General features: G+C 38.8%; 1 long non-coding RNA gene across 1 annotated transcript; it reads right to left on the minus strand.

Moving 5' to 3' along the window:
- Positions 1-4,432: 4,432 nt before the first annotated feature.
- LOC107499297 lies at positions 4,433-19,612 on the minus strand. The gene is made up of 3 exons (XR_001594226.2): positions 19,495-19,612; positions 11,280-11,342; positions 4,433-10,648 (listed from the first exon to the last, which is right to left on the minus strand). It is a non-coding gene; the product is annotated as an uncharacterized LOC107499297 (long non-coding RNA).
- Between the last annotated feature and the right edge of the window lie 1,599 nt (positions 19,613-21,211).

A 21,211-nucleotide genomic window follows, 5' to 3' on the forward strand; every position in this document is an offset into this window, starting at 1 on the left:
GTAAAATCTGAATGTGGTTGCTGGAGTGTGTCCACATCAGTTTCTCGATTATAATACTGTGCTGTAATTGCCACAAAAGGGAAACTGGATAAGTACACAAGTCCACTCTGTGTTATTTCTTACAAAAGCCTGTGAATCTGCAGTTATCTTAAAATAAAAAGCTAAAAAATGGTTTTTAGTGTTAAAGGAATACTTGCAGGCTGTTAATGAATAGGATTTAGGTTTTAGGTTGATAAATTTGAGAAGTGGTCGCGTTAATGGCATGTGGCAGATGAGTAAGAGATTTAAACATAACTCAGGATACTAAAGCAATGGATAACAGACCTGATACCATCTTTAATTTTTCCTTTTTTCATCCTCTTCCAGACTAAGTCATCAACTCCTACTTCCTGTACACTGCTTAAACCTTATCTCCTCCTTCGTTGCCACTATCTTGGCACAGGTCATCATCATTCCTTAGATGGGCGATTACAATAGCCTTTTAACTAACCTCTATATCTTTATTCTCTTCTTTGCAGTCCATCATCAAAAGTGCAATAGACTAGTCATCTTTCTTAAAAGAAAATTTGTCGATCATCTGCTTCACTAATACCCACTTACCTCTAGGATGATAAACAAGTCTTAAGCATTAGCAAGAAGCCTCTGTGTGGTCGTGCCATTTCCTCATTATCTGCCTCCATTACCTATCTCCTGCCTTCTTTCTCCCAACACTTAATAATTCACTGATTCTGAGCTACTGGAATTTCTATTCACAGCACAAGCACTTACGCTTCCATACCTTTGTGTATACTCTCGTCTCTCCTCTAAATAGTCTCTTCCACCCTCTTGTCTTCCAGGCAACCTCTTATTCTCCCACAAAGACACAACTTAGAGATCACCTTTTCTATGAAACCTCCCTTGAAACCTACAGTAGAATTTACCACTTAATTTTCTGTCTTGGACATGCTAATGAATTTATAACATTGGCTTGTGTTGCTGGTTCACATGTCTCTTTTCCTTCTTAGACTATGAACTCCTTGAGGACAGGTCCCATCTGTCCTTTCATGGTTATCTCCTCGGGACCACACACAGTGTTTATTGAACAATAGGCACTTGGTAAAAATTTGCTGAATTGAGTTGGGGAAAACTATGAAACTCCAGCATCCTGATTGAATTGGCTGTGGCTATTTGGTGTCAGTAATGAGAATAATAGTTGTGATAGATTGCACTGATGGCCCCAATTAATGGCCTCCCTTCACAATGTGATTTCGTAGTTTCTCCCAATGAGCGGGTTGTCTATTTCCCCACCTTTGATACTGAGCTGCCTTTGTGATTTGCTTTTACATATAGAACATGACAGAAGTGCCAGTGTGCCAATTCAGAGCCTAGGCCTTGAGAGACTTGATGTGATTCTGCTCCTTCTCTTGAAACTCTGCCCAGACTCTATGTAAATTAGCCAAGCTGGCTTGCTGGAGGACAAGAGACCACATGAAGGAAAACCTAGTTGTCCTAGCCAGGCCAGGCCAGACAACCCTATAGTGAGCCAGCCACAAGACAGGCCAACAGAACTATCTATCTGACCCGCAATTGACAGTCTATACATAAATGAGCCAGTCCAGACCAGAAGGACCACCTAACTGACTTTTAAATTCATGAACAAAAATGAATGATTGTTTTTGATAAAACATTATTTTGGTCATGAATAATAATGTGTAAATTGGTACAAGAAGTGAAATGCTGATGTAAGCAAAATCTAAAATATGCGCCATTGATTTTGAAACCAATGAGTGAGTAAAGAATGGAAAAGCAGTAAATACACTGTTAGCTAAGGTTCAAGAAATGGTGAAGAAATTGTTTTCAAAGCTAGAAAAAATGACAATCTGTGTTATATAGTATCAAAACTACTTGTAAAATTGTCACCTCTGCACATTATGCTAAGTGAAAGAAGCTAGTCACAAAAGGTCACTTATTATTATATAACTCCACTTATATGAAATGGTCAGAACCAGTCAATCTGTAAAAACAGAAATTAGATTAATGTTTTCAGGGACTGGGGGAAGGGAGTAATGAGGAGTGACTGCTGATGGGTACAGGGTTTCTTTTTGAAATGACAAAAATGCTCCAAAAATAGGTTAATGGTGGTAATGGCACAACCACTGAATTGTACAATTTAAGAAAACTAGTTTTAGAATATAAAACCATTTTTCAATAATTCTGTTACTGAAAAAAAACTTCAGTAAAATATAAGAATATACTATTTTCTATATTATATATAATATGTACATATATATACATAAAATATATAACATGTATATATTATATACATATATTATATAATATGTATATAATTTGTATGTAATAAATATTATATACATATAATATATAATATGCATATATCGTATATATAGCTTGGATTTGGTTAAGTAGATTCCTGAGGCAGAATGTTGAAAGTGTTCGCTGGTTGCTTCTAGTTGCATATGGCAAGGTACAACAAGAAAGAGATGAGGTAAAGAAAGAATTGGCTGATTTAGAAGCAGAATGACTTGCTGGATGAAAAATGAAACAGTTATTCATTTCCAGGCTCTTCAAACAGCCAAAAAAATCTTCAAAGTAAAATATAGCCTGAGGGCACAGGTGAATCCAAGGGTGTGGTATATGACCACTTATTAAAACTTTTAAAGTAATTAAGGCAGACCATCTAGAACAAAGAACTTCTAGAATATTAATAATCTCACAAAAGCTAATCTCAATGTAACAGTAAGTAAATCTAGCCATATCTATAAAACTATTGTGAGTTCTGGCTTTGTCCAGTGTGGTGAATGAAATAATCAGATGGCCACTGCATTTTAAAGGATATTATATAAGGAAAGTGTTACCATCTGGACTAAAAGAAACTGAGATTGTTTAAAAATACACAAAGGTCCCTGAGCATCTTGCTCTCTATAGGCAGAAGCAGGTTACGAAAGCCAGTTATCTTGCCAACATGGGCTATTTCTTTATATGTAGCTGAGAGGTGTGATGGAAAAAGAAAAACATCTCAGAGGGCAGAAGCAGAAGCCCAGAGAATGGATAAGGAACACTCATAAGGACCAGAACCAAGATCTATTCAAGGAATACTCCCCACTCCCAAAGCTGGGGGACCCAGGAACATTTACCCAGTGAGATTTCAGAATTGCTATGAATCAGTTGGTGCTGGAGTCTTCTATTCTTTCTCTTTTTTGAATAGGAGTATTTATTGCAGTGGTCCTGCCCCTGTGCCATTATATGTTGGACCTCTGGGGGTAAGTAACCTATCTCTCTATTTCATAGACCTCCAGATCTCAATGTGCTATATTTAAAGAGCCACATGCAGAACTGATATTGAGTTCGATGCCATGATTGTATGAGATTTTGTAGGTCTTATAAGGATATGACTATATTTTGCACATAGGAGGGATATAAATAATTGGGATGGGGAGGCAGTCTGATAGCCCCAATTAATAGCATTTCTGTACTCACACTCTTTGCGATGTGAATTTGCTGCTTCTCCCATCAAGAAATAGAGACTATTCCTCTTGGATCTAGCGGAACTTGCTATTTGTTTTGACCAATGGAATATGGGTGGGGGGAGTAATATTATGCCATGTCTGTTGCTAGGTTTCGAAAACTTTCATACTTCTTAGAATCCTGCTTCTATCATGAGAACAAGCTTGATGAACCTCTTAGAGTATGAGAGTCAATGGCTTAATTGCCAGCAACTAGAAATTTACCAACCCCCAGAAGCAGAGCCACCTGGCCAACCAGTAGCTGACTGCAGATGCGTAAAAGAGCACATCCAAGACTGGATGAACCACACAACTGAGTCTAATCTAAATTGGCAGCCTGAAAAATTGTGAACTAAAGACAGTTATCCCTTGGTATCCAAGGAGGGCTGGTGCAGGAACCCCCTGCCCATACATATCAAAATCTGCATATGCTCAGGTCCCTTTGTCAGCCCTCCACATCAAGGGGTTCTGAATTGAAAATACATATCTGTGGATGGTTGAATCTGTGGATGTGGAACCCTTGGATACAGATGGCCAACTGTAAATGTTTGTTGTTTTAAGCTACCAAGTTTGGGGGGGGGTTTATCATGCAGCAACAGTTAACTGATATAATAGCTAACATAAACTGAGCACTTACTCATTGTCGGGCATTGTTTCATGCATTTTGCAAATATTAGCTCATTTATGCCTCCCAAAAACCCTAAAGCAGGTGTTATTACTATATATTTTTTACAGACACTGAAACTCAGTTAAATAATGGTGAAATAATTTGCCAAAGTCACCAACTAGTAAATAGTAGAACTGGGATTCAAACTCAGGCAACCCGGAACTAGAGTCTAAGCTTTTAGGCAGTATACTATATAATAACTGCATTAGGCAAGCAACTTAAGGGCGAAGACCTTGATTTATTATCTTTGTTTACCCAATATTTTCAAGTAGATGCTCAATAAATATTAAACTTTACATTTGCATCAAAATGCATGAGCATATTGTTAATTTTTACATTACTAACTGTAATGAGCCTCTACCTAAAGAATGAAGTTCAAATCCTTTAACATCTATCTACTTACAAGGGAGCTAAAATGCACCTCCCTCTATCCCTTCTCTCACGCATACACTGTCCCTTGGCAATTATCCATAATCATAATGTATACAGCAAACATTGAATACTTACCATATGTTAGCTATTGGTCTTGGTGCTTTTTATGCATTAGGGAGGGCTCAATTCTCACAATTCTAGAAGTAAATATTTTTAAACTCATTTATAAACATGTACAAGTATATTATTTTTATGATATAAGTAAAGTTATAGGAGTAGAGAAAACCAAAATATCAGTGACTTAAATAATAGAGAAATTAATTTATTTTTTGTTACACAGTCCAAATATAAGCTGTCCAGAAAAAGGGTGAAAACCTCTCAAGGTAACAGATACAGGCAATTTCTGTCTTTTTGCTACATTACCCTCAACCCACAACTTTTGCTATATGGTCCAAGATAGGTCAAGATAGGTTCTTCTTTTCTCACTCTATTGTGTCAGACCTGGGCCACCTGTGCCAGGGCCCTGACCCCTCACAGACTTCTCTGCCCCCCGGTGAAGCCTCAGTGTCCAGTGTGCACTGGGACTTGGGACCTATCTGCCTGCAGCCTTCTGTCTACCTTGTGGATTCCTAGATCCCTGTACCTTGGTTCCCGGGGTTCCACCTGGGTTTTCCACACCACCACCCCCGCCAGCTTCTACCCTCAACTCCCATCAGGGGATATGCACAGGCCAGCTTGAGGATGGCTAGGGGTTGGGCAAAGGTGCCTGCAGGATTTGAGGGGGAACCATGGCTGATCCTCCCATAACTGAGCTATAAATGCCACAGGTCATTCGGTGGGCAACTTGACAGAGGTGAGCCTCTCACCCACCCAACCAAGCACATCTAGGAGCAATGCCCTGAAGTCAACCATCAGCCATGAGTTGGATCAGCAGACAGTGGGAATAAGATGCCTGGCTGATTTTCTCAACACCTACCAGAGCAAAACACATTGGTCCAGAAGTTTTCAGGAGGGAGAACCCAGCAGCTGGAGGGTGAAGCCCCGCCACATTGTGGGATGGGGTCCACAGGCACCCATGGAGCACTGCATATTCCCTGAGTGCATCTTGTGCCCAAAGAAGCATGCTATTAAATAGCAAACAAAAAAACAATGATTGGTGGAGAGGGAGAGACCATCGGGAAAAAAATAGCTTTCTATTTTAGGAAATCGATGAATATTTTTCTACAGATTTTTACCAAAAGTCCCCACATTTACAGTTTGTACTGGTCCCTGCGTATTATCCATAAAATAGCCCTTCACCAAGTATCTCCTTTTTCTGTCCGGGGTTACTAGCAAAATATAAAGTTGCAGTACTTTAGTCCCACAAGTAATTTTGTCCCTGCTCTGAGCATCTGAACATTCCCAGTGACATCTCTACATACCTTTCCTTCCTCCTGCCTGCCTACCTATGTCATGCTGAGTTCCTGCTGGAAAGGCCTGCCCATGCCCTGGCCCCATCCAATCTTACCTACCTGAATCTTGCTGGTTTCTGGGTCCCAGTTGGACCCCCATCAGTGAAGGCCGTGTGACTTCCCAGGGGACGAGCTCTCTCCTCTGAAATCCTACATCCTTCCCCCACACACATTTTTGGTTATCTGTTATACTTTTGGTTCTTTTCATTCTGTGGAGATTTTCAACCCCTTGAGGGAAGTGCCTGGGTCTTAAGATCCTTAAATTCCATAAATTCCAAGCAAAAAGCTTGCATACAGTGTACTGTGAATTGTTACTCTGGGTGCAAGGCACGAAGAACAGGCAGTCCAGGCAGGGCCAGTGGCGGCTGCAAAAGCAGGTGTGTGGGAATGAGCATAAGGGAGAGGAAGAGGGATCAGAGAAGGAGGTGACTTTTTTTTTTTTTAATTTATTGAAACTGAGGGTTCTGGAAGCGGCAGCATTAAAAAAGTCACATTTCACTGAACCTAACAACCATGTCAGAATGGCTCTTGAACCTTCAGCACACGTTGGCATTCCCACTGCAGCCGCTCCAGGTGCTGTTTTCATGCATTGATCTCCCTAATTGTATCTCCTGTCCCTGTGAGACACGATTTGCAAATCCGGCCCACTGCTTCAGAGCCCGGTCCTGGCGACTGTTCTGTCTGGAGGCTGCGTGAGAGACCAGCCTTCCCCCACCAGCCCATGTTCACCCGCCACAAGACCTGTCTTTTGAAAAGGACCTTTCTGCCACTAATTTACAATAATATTTGGGGTAAAATGTTCAGTTTGCTCTTTGTGATTCCAGTCAGACAGAGAAGATCTGAGCTCAGAGTGCAAGAAAGGGCAGAGGATCTGTAATTTTCCTTAAAATGGTTCTTGGCTACAGCTCTTGTCTCATTTGTATGATGCACTGCTCAACAATGTTACGAAACACCATGCTGGCCTACAAGGCTAATTTATGGAAATTACAAACATGCATAGATTGGATTCTTTTTTATATTATAAAATGGTTTGATGGTTTGAATTTTTGTTGGCTTTTTAGTTTTCCAGGGACGAGTGAGCCCAGAAACTTCCCTGGTTTCCATACATCAGAATCTTGCTAAACTTTTGGTGGTCTGCGAGTCCAAAGGCAGCAAAGCCTTTGAAAATGTCTCCTGCATTCTGTCCCGCGTCGCATTTCACAGTTTCTTTTTGATGATTTCATTTTTGTGAGACCTTCAGAATACTGTTTGTGAGTTGGCTATTTTGTTCACCTTGCTTGATATTTCACTAACATCTCAACAGATAGTACTTTCAGCCAAAAATACCCTAAACTCATACATCAATGAAATCCTTAACAAAAAGACATTAAAATCAGCCTTCAGGGTCTATTTACACTGTAAAAATTTTAATTAAAAGGATTTTCTTTTTTTCAAAAATATATGTAGTCATCTGATCCTAAGTATATTCAACACCCCCAAATCCAAGGTTACCTTGACAGTGAGGCACGTGGCTACTGGTTTGCTTAGCTTTGATGATAAATTCCTTCTCTTTTTTTTCTAGGTATAGTAAAAACTACTAGGAATTTGTCTGTTAAGAAATAAGCATGATGCAGAGGGTTCATCTCAATTTGATACATAATTGCTATTTGGTATAATGTTTAAATAGGTCCTATATACTCTATTCTAAGAAAGTCTGTCATCGCTTTTTGTCTAAATGAACAAGGTTACTAAATAATAAAAATATAAATTTTGCCTCCATATTTAATCCTTCTTTAATCCGAGAGACCACAAAAGACAAAGCAAAACTGTTTTCTTAAAGTCATATATTACTCTCTCATCTTCTTGAAAACTCCAATCAATGTCTTTCCTGAAATCTTCCTGTAATTAAGGTGTGGAATATCTTACTTTTTATTCATTCATTCATTCACAGACATTTTCTCTAAGAATTCTCATTTCTCCATTTTAATTTTGGCTTTGCAAGCAAACCTGCTATTTATTTCTGGTACTGATCTATGTCTCTCAGCTTAATCCTCAAATAATTATATTCAAACACCCAAAGAGCACAAATGTAGCAGCCTAACGATTTAACTCAAATTCTAAATCACTAGTTATTCATGTTAATAGTTATAATGAGTTTTTAAAGCATATATTATCATTATTTAACATGCCAGAAAAAGAGTTTAGTATTTCTTTTTCTCACTAAATTTCAAAAATAGCTGGGTTTAAAAGCACACAAAACCCTTTTGGTCGACATGTGGGTATGACAGGGCAAGCTGTCCTCCCTCTTCATGATTTTTATTTCCTTGTTTCTTTCTCTTTTGTAAACAAAACAGAAAATCAAATAAACTGTATCTTTTCCATGTTTGTCATATCTTATCCATACACACAGGTCTAACTGGCAACACAACAAACACGATGACCATTTTCTGAGAGTAAAGCTTGTGATGCCATGGATATTTTCCAAACTTTCTTTACACGCATACACACGCCCACTCCCTGGTACTGTTATTGCTCTCTGCTCTCACACCCTTGTGAAACCGCCGCATTTATTTATGCTGGGAAAACTGAGGATATCTTTGGGTTCACTCTGCTATAAGTCAGCTTTTCAGACAGTGAAAGACTAGAAGTTAAGACTTCCTATCTGGCTTTGTGCTCCACCCAAAAGAATGCAAATGCCAGTGTTATCACTAGGCTCTCCACTACTCCCTCCCATATACCCTGTCTCATCCAGGTCACAGTCGAGCCAAGCCATCAGAATGAAGTAGAAGAGCCACAAGCACTGAGGGGTGGGCTCAGACCAGTGGTGGAGGGGCAGGTACAGAGTCCTCAAGTCATAATTCCAAAAGAACTCCATGCTCTAACATCGCTTTCCCCTCTCCCTCTCCTGTTTCTGGCAAGGGTCCCCATGTACTGGCCCGGTTGAGCCAAACTTCAAATTTTCTTTAAACTCTCTTACTTAAGCCTTCTTTTCCTGCCATCTAGCTTCATCTACTGTTTCAGGAATCTCTCTTGTTTCCTTAGAGGAAAGCCCAAAATGGACTACTGCTTTCCACTCTGCAAATCCACTCCAGTTCAGTATCCTCTCCTACACTGTGGGTCCACACGGTGGTCACCATACTTGTGACTCTGGAGAGAATCTTTTTGTTGAGTGTATCATCAGCTCTCAGTTGTAGACAATAGTAGTGGAAGACTATTTAGTATATGAGTGTTTGTAAAGGTCATGTAGCTGTGATGACTTTTATCTAGCCACATGGATGTCTCCTTTTGTCTGGCACTGCCCCAACATTGGAAGTAGTCAAAAGGATAATCTTCCTCATACCAATTCTTCCAACAAGGCGTTGGCCACATCAGGCTTTCCTTTTTACTTCAATTGTCTTGTAAAACATATTGCCTAAGCTGAACAATATAACTGAAATCACTACTCCTTCAAAATTAGCTTCCCTGCCTACCTGCTTGACCATCAGTGACTCCATGATAAGTTCTCTCTATCAATGTCAGAAGGTCTTTGGGAAGTTCTTTTGGCTGTTCTCAATGTCATTACAAAAAACATTCCTTCAGTGCCATAATAGAGGCCAAATTTGGTATGCAACAGCATAAAGACTTCCTTTTCCCTCCTGCCAACTTGAGGCATCTCTATAGCTGCAAAGGACAAGAATATTCAGTAACTGCCAAGACTAAATGAATCAGTCCCCCAAAACCACAGTTAAAATTATGTAGGAAATAAAAGGCCAAGAACACCCAGTGCAAACCAATGGCCACTTTAAGTATAATTTCCATGGCCTTTATGTTACAAAACAAACAAACAAATTAGAAGAGTTCTTAGCCCCAAAGAAATTAGTTTGGAATTTGGAAAGAAGGTGTGACAAACGAATTTAAGGATTTTAACAAAGATTGGCATTTTTATCCAAAGCATAAGTTTTGCATTTCATCAGACTTCTCCTTAGAAGATCATAAAATGCTCCATTATGAATGCAGTGGAAACCTGATTAAATATTGTTTTTGTCTTATTTGCAAGAAAGCAATAAAGTTGCCTTTTCTTGGCTGTTATCTAGATCATTGGCACTGCATGAACCTATATTATCTCTCTCTTTTTTTTCTTTTTTCTTTTTTTTGCGAACTAATAGTTACAAGAAAATCTTCTCTTTTCCACTTGGTGAGTTATTGCATTTTCGGTCTCTCCTTCAATATGGTCTCAGCTCTGAGGGAAGAAAAGTTGAGAAACTCGGAGGAGACCGACAAGAGCAAGGGGTTGCAAGAGGCCGATAGTGACATGATAAAACACCAGTAAACCTATAAAAAAAAGTTTGGTTGGATATCTTAAGCATCATTATCATTCAAAATCCGTCCCAGTATGATGGTGGTAATAAAAGAATTCCAAAATGTTGGACAAGTTTAGTGGCATCAGAACTGCAGGGCAGCCATGCTTGGGAAGCTAAACTACTGAATATGACTAATGTGTGATGGCTGTCATGTGGAGAGAAGGGTTTGGGTCAAAGTGGCTAAGCTGGTTCCTAGTAAGGCACCAACATAGATTATGAGACAAACCCTTCAGCGTCTTCATGTCCCAAGCATCTTGAAGTCCCAAGGCCAGCCACTCCAGAGTCTGGTTTCACTGCTACTGCTCAGGTGCCATCATTCACAGAACAAATGGAGGGCTGTGATGGTGACAATAAGAGAAAATTATTATTAAAAATATTTCAAGGGTTCCAGTCTCTTGCAAGCTTAGAACATAAGGCAAGCAAAAGGAAAAAGCTTCTTATTTGTCAGACAAAAACATCCTGGTCTAGAAGAAACATTGAAAGCTTAACATAAAGTTAAGGCAAAAAAACAACCAGGGCTGGTGACTGTGCTGATCAAGGAAGGAGATGGAGAGGGTGAGGGGAGAATGTGGGCAAACAATACCAGTGTGTAGGGAATGACCTGGATGCCCCAGGACCTTCCAGGTCAAAAAGCACTGCTCCTCACATCCCCTGACTTCCCTCTGTCTGTTGGGAGCTCCTTTCTTTAAAAAAAGATCATTTAGTTAAAACTTTTAAACATCTACAATGAAACTGAGATATCAATAGTGAACAAGATTCACCCACAAATTAGACGCCTACCCTGGAAGTCCTGGAAGATGTAAGGAAGTGAGTAGTAGGATCTTAGAAATTGATACTAGTACCATGTAAGGCAGTGTTGAAATAGACCCTGGGGATGGGGATAGGGTGGGAGTATCCCTCAAATCCTGTAGTTGACTAATCTTATAAGCAAGGAAGAAAAGAGATTTGTTTAAGATCGCACAGTTACCTGTAGAACTCAAGTCTTCTGACTTCCTCCTTTCCATGGCACTACTTCTCCACACTCAAATTTCTGAGAAATAATGGAATTAGATAACTCATAATCAAATTCTTCATTTCTCATTAAGATCAAGAAAGAACATATAAAATCAGGTGCGTGTGACAAGATAGGGTAATTCAGAGGAGACCAAGGATGGACACAGGTTTGCACAGGCATGTATCAGGGAGGTGACTCTTGCCCAGGGTCTGGGAAGCCTGAAGAAGTATGCAGACAGGGCTAAGAATCACAGTCAGGTGTGCAGGGGCTGACCACAAAGGTCAATAAATAGGATGAGACCGATCTGTTAAGAAGTAATGCTGATAAATAGTCTACTTGCTCATCCCAGGTTACAGGCTGTTCTCTTTCCTAGTTTTATGGGATTTCTGCTGTGTAGAAATCCCAGAGAGAGCCAGTGCTTCACAGGCCCTGATAAATACTGGGTATAGGCTTATATAAATGAGGATTTGAAGAAGCTAATAGACTTCAGCTGAATAACCAATTAAACTAGCTTTAATTATTGAGAAGAATGTGCACACACACACACACACGCACGCGCGCGCGCACACGTATGAGCTAGGCCTCTGGATACAAATAACAAAACTAATTAGAACTACTTTTCATCCCAAAAGGGGGGTGGGTGGGAATCTACTATCAGTACACAAGCCATTCTATCAAACCCAAGGTCAGGAAAGCCATGAGCTCCAGCAAGAGACTGAGGGCTGCCAGAGCTCCACTCGCCATGCCTTCTCTGCTCTGCAGATTGCTTCTTTCTTCTCTCTCCATGTTCTGACTGCCTTTGCCTGACTTATCACACTGGCAGGAAGCAACCATCCCAAAGTTCCCAAATTCACAGGCCACAGCACAGCCATAGCAGATTCTGTTTGACAGGCTTAATGGCAAATACCTAGAAAAGAGAATGTGGTCATTCCAACTAGATTCCAGAGTCCAACCCTGAACTAAGTGGCAATGTATAAGGGAGGTGGTGTTGTAGAGTGAGATGGAGCTGGGGCCTGAGCAAACGGTTCCCAGAAAGAAAGGTGGTGGAAGGGCCCTGAGGTGTCCACCATATATTCATATATAAGATTTAAGGCTGGGGACCTTGGAGAACTTCCCAGCCTAGCCAACCATTTTGAAAATAAAGAATTTGAGGCTACAAGAAGTGAAACACTCTTCTAAATTTATAAAACTTAACAATCGCAGACTCGAATTAGTCTGAAATTTCCTGTTTCATCATTAATTCTTTAAACTCATGTTGACCCACAGTCTGTCAGCTTACAACACGTCAAGCCCTTGGCCAAGAACTGGGAATAAGACTGCTGCAAACCAGACAGGATCTCCGCCTTCCTGGGCCATACAGACATGTGAGGGAAAGATCACACAGATAAGTAAATTATAACCCTGATCAGTGCTGACAAAGGAGCCAGTGCCAATTCCCATTTTGCTGTTCAGTGTCATTGGTCAGGTCAAAAGAATAGGTCCAGCATTCTCACTCACAAGAGGAGTTGCATCTAAAAATAAACATTGACAGGACTGATATCACAAGACAGCAACATAAGGTGCTCCTGATTTTCCCTCCTCTCACAGATACACCAAATATACAGCTGCACATGCAACAATTCCCTTCGAGAGAAATCCAAAACTAGATGAGTGGTTCCTACACATTAAACTACAGAGACAACACCCACCTCAAAATGGGTAACAAAGGCTGAGAAACACTTTTCCCATAAACCACACCTCTTGGGCACAGTGACATACAATCGGGAGGGAACTCTTAATTTCAAGCTTCTTCCTGAAAAGCAAAGGGTTTGAACCACACATAAAGTACTCCATCCAAGGGACAATGTCACAAATCACCTATCTCTGAGATCTAACAGGGCTTGCATTCACGAATCCTACAGGACTATAGCAAACAAAGAAGCAGTCGTTAAATGGGCTTGCGAGCACTCCTCATGGCTATACCCTAGGCTCAGCCCAGAGAACACAAGCAAAAATGCCCATCCCCCAGTTTCTCCCTGGGAGATATTTGGTACTTTCCCAGCTGCTGCCTAAGGGCCCAGGTTTTAATCAGCCTGCGTCTAGGTGTTGACTGCGTTCCTCACAGAAGCCCAATGTACCTTGTGGGCACTTCCCCTGCATCCTCTCTCTGGCTTGTTCCAACAGTGAAACCAAGTCTCTAGCTTTTCTTTGGAAGGAGTTTGTCCACACATCTATATCCCAACTTTTGTGGCTGCCGCCCAAGAGATGATCTTTCAAATTATTTAGCTATGATATCTAATGGGGCTCAGCATTCACAGGACCATATCAAACAAAAAAGCAGTTTTTAAATGGGTGCCCAAACATTTCCTACAAATATCTCCTTGCCCCTACCTCCCAGGCTCAAGTAAGCACCAAACAGTAATAAAGAAAACAATCACAATTACAACAGCATCAAAAGAATAAAATACCTAGGAATCAATTTAACAAGGGCACTAAGAATACACAGTAGAAAAAGAATAATCTTTTTAATAAATGGTGTTGAGAAAACTGAATATCAACATGTCAAAAAGTGAAACTGGATCCCTATATTATATCATACGTAAAAATGAACACAAAATGAATTAAAGACTTGAACCTAAGACCTAAAACTGTAAAACTCCTAGAGAAAACATAACAGATAAGTTCTCTGTCCCTAGTCTTTGCTGTGTAGATGTTTTTTAGTTTGATGTAGTCCCGTGTTTAATTTTTACTTTTGTTGCCTTTCCAGATGAAAAGGGCAACAAAAGTAAAAATTAAACACGGGACTACATCAAACTAAAAAACATCTACACAGCAAAGAAGATCATTAGCAAAATGAAAAGGTAACCTATGGGATGGGTGAAAATATTTGCAATTCATATATCTGATGAGGTTAATATCAAAAATATATCAAATAATCATACAACTTAATAGGAAAAAAACAACCTGATTAAAAAAATGGGCAGAAGATCTTCATAAACCTTTTTCCAAAGAAGACATACAGTTAGCCAACAGGCTCATGAGAAGGTTCTCAATATTATTAATCATGAGAGAAATGTAAATCAGAAATGTAAGTCAGAATGGTTATTATCGACAAGACAAAAGATTACAAGTGTTGGCAAGATGTGGAGAAAAGGAAATTCTTGTGTATTGTTGGTGGGAATGTAAACTGGTATGACCACTATGGAAAACAGTATGGAGATTCCTAGGAAATTAAAAATAGAATTACCATATGATCCAGCAATTCCACTTCTGAATATATATCCAGAGGCATCTGGATATATATCATTATCTTGAAAATATTTCTATGCTCCAATGTTCACTGCAGCATTATCCATAGTAGCCAAAACACAGAAACAACCTATATATGTCTGTCAATGGATGAATGGCTAAAGATGTGGTATATACAGATGATGGAATATTATTCAGCCCTTAAAAAGAAGAAAATCTCACCATTTGTGAGAATATAGATGAACCTGGAGAACATTATGCTAAGTGATATAAGTAAGACAAAGACAAATATTGCATGGTATCACTTATATGTAGAATCTAAAAAACTAAAATCAAAAACAAAAACAAAAACAAAACGTCTTACTCATAGAAACAGAGAGTAGAATATTGGTTGCCAGGAGGCAGAGGTGGAAGAAATAGGGAGAGGTTGGTAAAGGGGTACAAACTTTCAGTTTTAAGATGAATAAGGTCTGAGGATCTAATGTATAACAAAGTGGCTATAATCGATAAGATTATATTGTGTAATTAAAATTTACTAAGAAAGTAGAACTTAAGGGCTCTCATCAAAAAAAAAAAATCGGGTAAATACACGAGGTGAGGTGATGAATGTGTTAGTTAACTCAATCGTTTGAAACCTTTTACAATGTATACATACACATATCAAAATGTCACATGGTATACTTTAAATATATTATCCTTTCTTTCAATTATTACTCAATAAAGCTGAATACGTAAATTAAAAAAAAATAAAATAAAAACTTGGGCACTTTATCATTTTGTCAATCAATATTACTTATGTAGCTAGTGTATACCCTTTCAGACTCTTGAGAAATGTTTTAAAAGCACCCATAACTGTAGTCCAGGCTTCAGTGTGATTGTTCACCAGCAGTTTTCTCAATAGATCTTTATTTTATTTAATTGGTGTTGACTGAACATTTGGAAACAATGGAAATATTTTGTCAACTCAAAATACAGTTTTTTTCAAAGATTCTTATAGTACAACCATCCTAAATATTTCTTTTTCAAACATTTGTGACTCTTCACTAAGATGTTGTCATCAAAAATGTAAAAGTCTATGAAAAATTAAAGTTGACTTTAGTTTGGCTAAGGCCCTCTGCTGGAATAATATCACGTGTCTTCACTTTGCTCATATGTATGGAATTATACTTTGGAGATTTTTTTTTTCCTTTATGATTAAAACATAGTCAATTTCAAAGTATCTATCTGCCTTTCTTCTTAAGTACATACTCTTGGTTTCTGTATGTCATTGTTCTCCATTATCACATGCTTGATTCCTTCTCTAAACAAGTAGCATTCCTAATCTTTTCTTCCTTTCCATGAAACACAAACTGATTTGAGGGAAAAAAAAAAAAAAAAAAAAACACTCCAAAATAGCATCCTTCTTTTTTGCAGTCTTATATGATTATAACATGCTAGAAATGTCACTATAATTATAGCAACAAATTATTTCAACAATCCTCACAAGTGATGCTATTTATAGCCAATTGGAAAAGTATGAAGAGGACGAATCCACTGGCAGAAAACTTGCTGATGGCTGTGCTTGCACTTCAGGCTGGGACCACCTGGCACCAGGTGATTAGATGTGTCCTGTGAAAACAAGAGTTCCCCTGAGTCTGGACTCAAACACAGAACATGAGAAATGGAATAAATAAAAGAGGACATTGAAATGATAACAGCCTGGCATTGACACTACATTCCTGGTTTGTTAGGTACTGGTTAAAAATTACAAACACTGTTTAACTCTCTTTAAAGACTTAAAACTGATTACTCTGTCAGAGAGACTACAGGTTCAGAAGAGGTAAATAGCAAGAGAGAAATGTTTAGGTCAGGAAAAAATAAAGATATCCATATATCCCTTCTCTGTAGTTATTTACAGACTATTAAAGCTGGAAAAAATACAAATGGTTATTATGTGCCATGCTTACTTTATTTCATCTTGAGCAGGGAAGAGTCAGCTGAAACAGCTTATTTGTTATTGGTTTTTCCCTTTTTATTTTTAGTCTCTTTCATTTTATGGTTTTTATATAGTTTGCATAACAAAGCTGTAAATTCAGGGATGAAATAAATTTGTGGCTATTTAACCTCCACTGCTAGGATACATTTGAAGAAACGTCAATTTAGTTCAGAAATTGGGCTTAAGATAGAGTTTAGAGAGGAGAGAAAAATAATGTAATCAAAAGTAATTCTTCCATAAATCACAATTTGGTCCAAATTATCTGTGTTTTTGCATATTGGTTAATGCACCTCTCTCCTTGGGTCTTGAGTACAGTTGAAAGTGTTGTCATTCTGAAGGTAATGGCTATGTAGCTTCCCATCTTTGCCACAAAACTCGACCACGCCTCTCAGAGATGCCTCCCAAGGAAGTGTGAACACCAGCTGCAGTAGCTGATAATAGCAACTCATGTTTGACTTTTTTGGCTAAATAAAAAGGATATCCCTAATTTTTCTAACCTCAATTTTGAACGTCTGCTTTTGTGTCACTAAGTGTTCACCTACTATATTTTAAACTTGGCCAAAGATTGCTTTTTTTCTCATCTATATTTCTCCAGTGTGCATCATTGCCTCGAGTCTGTGAGGGTAAATTTGTTATTAATGGGCTGTCACTGTGCTGAGGGAGCATGTGTACAGATACAGAGTGAAGCTCAATGCCGGACACAAAGCTGAACTTCAGCACCCAGAGAGTGATCTGGGCACACACCTGATGGGTAAATGACAGGTGCAGAAAGATACCACTGAGGCAAAGGACAAAAGTTTCCAGAGTTAACTGTCGATTGCTTCCTCTAATCCATATGAAGAACCAACCTAAGGAGGAAAAATAACAACAACAACAACAAAAACCAAACTCAATAACATGTGTGCAGCAGGGACTGCAGCCGCAGCTCCATTTGGAATGAATAAACATGTGTTAATCATTAGAATTTGAAACTGATCCCAGAGTATGTTGCATTATAGCTACAGACATGAAAAATGAATCTCTGCACAGACAATAGCTATGAATGTTTAGATGGTGACAAAGCCACCCCTCAAAGTGTGGGCTCAAGAGGAGCTGGAGTGTAGGGGGGTGGTGATAACATGATATCATGGGTCACATTTAAGGAAGAAGGAGATGAATTTTCCTCAGAAGCAGCAGGATGTTCCCTGGCACACACCCTACCGGCTTTGTAAGGGAGCTCCAGATGGATGCTGAGAATAAGATACTAAACACAGCAACACCATGCTAGTTGGACAGCTACCTGACAGCATTGGAAGAAGCCTGCAGAAAAGGTCCCTTCATTAAGCTAATAATACACCAGCTTATGTGGTTAACTGAAGCCAAGGGCTGGGGATAAATTTACAAAAAGGAAAAATTTAGCTGCCATGGTAACCTGGACAACGACAGATCTTCTGGATGTGACAAGATTCCAGTTTGAATTACACAAAGTCACCATAAGCTCAGAAAGCAAAGTGGATTTAATTAGTTGGTTAAGTCTGCAGCACAGGAAGAATGGCAACATTTGTCCTTTATTCTCTTTCCAAACTAGCAACGCGTCACTAGTATGAACATTCCTATAAAAGGAACATTTTTAGCTAAGCACACCATTTCAAACTATGCTTCACATGGGAAATCCTCAAATTCAAATTCCCTTAATACGCAGCTCCAAATTAGCCATAACGATTTGAAGGATGTGCAGAGATCAGCCTTCGTTAGAGGTTATTTCTAAACATGGAGACTTCAATGTCCCTTTCCATAGCCACAAAGGCCATGATTACCCCGTTCTAATTTTAAGTCTATTAGAATCACTTTAGCACAGAAACCTTCTTCATCATATTAATCAAACTATGTTTGGTAAGTACATATGGCATTACATAGAGTATTAAATAAAGCAGCTATCAATGGAGAAAATCCCCACGAACTCGGATTTTACTATCCAAAATAATGTCCATGTTATCATAGCCAGATCTGTGGAACAATAGTAAAGGTCATTGAAAATTTTTCAAAAGTGGTAGGATTTACAGGACTGTTGCATATGTATTGTGCTTTTCTATAATCCTCATTTCTATGATGTGTTGACTGTGTTTTATAAACTATTGCCATTATACTGTTAATTACTATTACTACTATTATTAGTAATTACTATTACTATTACTATTACTATTATATTTGTCTTTAAAAATTTTCTCCTTTGGTTTTCCTAACCCCTATCTGGGACTATTATTTGTCTCATTTGTAACTCCTCTTCACTGAATCCTCTCTCTCTCTCTCTCTCTCTCTCTCTCTCTGTTAGCATAGGTCTCTTCAGCCTCTTTCTCCAATTTACCATTTGATATTTATGTTTCCAAAATCTTCTCACATATCTGAATCGAATTCTTTTCCCCTTTTCCCTTATTTCCCTAGCTTTATATCCATGTTATCATCATTTTTTAGGGCTTCCAAGCTTGGAACTTCAGAATTACTTATCTTTACATCCCATATCTAATCAAACCCTATTAGTTTTCCTCCAAGATTTTCCCTCAACCCTACTCAAATATTTTATACTTGGCAAGAGCAAACAAACTATAGCTCTGTAAACAGATCACAGTCTCTCAGGTCTGTCTGCCTTTGAGTGCTTTATTCAAATATCATTAGGTAATTAGCAAGAGAAACTCAAAAATAGTTCTCAGTAAAAGGACTTTGAGTGTAAAGATTCAGAGGTAGGTCAAGGTACTCGAGGTAGGGAGCACAGTCCAGCTCCCAGGCCTGGAGCTGAGGACGGGAAGAGAGCCAGGAACTGAGGCAGCAGGAGAGGCTTCATTTCCTTGGTTTGCTTTAAGGCCAATTCTGTTTGTTTATTCATCGACATGCAAATGACCAAATGACCACCAGGCTACAAGACCTACCAGTTTCACTTTCTGTCACCACCTGGAAACATGCCTGAGCCTCAACAAATTTCAACAGAAAGAGTAGGTTGGAGCGACTTACCTGTTTAACGAAGACCACATATGTGTTTGGTTGCTGGATCACTAGTAGGTGGCCTTGGCGTCAGGTCCCAGGTGCCTACCCTTAGACAAACAGCCTGGCTTAGGATGTGAGAAGGGTATACACTGCTGCTATTCTGAGAGGCTGTGGGTGGAGCAAGGTCTTTAGAAAGGGCCATGGGAGGACAGGCTATGAAACAATTCTTGTCAAAAGTGCTGTTTCCTAGAATACCCTTTCCCCACCCATCCACTCAGAACTCTCCTCCTACTCATTCTTTGAAACCCAGAAAGGGTCACTCTTTTGTTCTACATTTCACTCATTTTGCTCAGAGCACAAAGCAGGAACAATCACAGCCTGTTCTGTGTGGTTACTCTTTCTTGAGCTCATATCTATAAATGCACATAAATCACAAAACTGTATTTATTTGCATGACCGAGTCCCCTACTGGATGGGGCATCTCTTAGAGATAAGTTTTGCATTTTATTCATCTGTGTATTGCCAACATTGAACACAATGTCTAGTAGTAAGTGTTCAACAAACGTTTTGTTGGCCGAGTTGCTTTTAATATGCTAATTGATCAATTAATATTTATGAATGTTGTCTCCCAAGTCTGCCCTTGCTTTAGGGAATTAATTGAAGGTAATTGAAAGGGCAGAAGTTGCAGTTAGAATCAATGAATTAGAAGCATCCATAAAAATATGGATGAAACTTAAAAATATAGTCCTTTGTGAAAAAAAGGCAGAGAAGATATGTAGTTAACATTATTTATATGAATTAAAAATACATGCACACAAAAAATAATACTCATTTTTCAAAAACACACCCAAAAAACATATACGCATCAAACATACTGAAATTTTTAATTATGGAGAGTGAAGGAAACAGGGTATAGGTATTTCTAAAAGATATGAAAATAAATAACTAAAATAAGAAAGGGGTCTTGCACAGATAACAGTGTGTCTTGGTCTGAGGAGAATAATTAACTCAACCATATGCTTTGACTTCAAAAAAGAATAACATATAGAATGAACTTTAACATCATAAAGGTTTATGTTCTTATCCCACCTCTTATTTGTTGGTGAATTGATATTGAGAGAGTTACTTAAATCTCTTTATACCTTAGTTTCCCTATTTTTAAAATTATAATAATCAACTTTATAGGGTTGGATTAAAATTAAATTATAAAATGTATCTACAACACATATCATATAGTAACTCAAGAAATGTTCATGTAAATGGATTCCTACACAGTCTCCCTGCCTGCAATTGCTTATGGGTTCTTCCAGTTCAAATTTACCCATTACCAAACCTATATTTCAACATCATGTCCCTGTTTGAAAACTTTCTATCATGTTCTGGTTTCTATATTACCTATTTGCCAACTTATCACGAATTAGCTGGATGGTGACAGTAAAGGAGAGGTGTTAGAAACAACGTCTTAAATCTTATCTGTGAGTTTAACACAGCAGGTAAGAGGTGGCTGAGGAAGGTGGCGTGAGAGAACAGGGAGGGAAGGACTGCTCCTGTACCAGAGTTGGATCATAGAGTCGGTTAATGGAACACCTATCTCTCTTCTACAATATGAGGAGTGGCCTTGGCTGTTACCTGATGATCCACTAGTCCCTGCTTAACGACCCAAAGCCATTCTTACCAAACTCCTTTCATAAGCCTTTAGCTCCAGATAAGCTGATTTTGTTCTCATTTTCTCTTCAGCAGCCTG

This window comes from Rousettus aegyptiacus, unplaced genomic scaffold, assembly GCF_014176215.1.
Source record: "Rousettus aegyptiacus isolate mRouAeg1 unplaced genomic scaffold, mRouAeg1.p scaffold_m13_p_10, whole genome shotgun sequence".
NCBI lineage: Eukaryota > Metazoa > Chordata > Mammalia > Chiroptera > Pteropodidae > Rousettus > Rousettus aegyptiacus.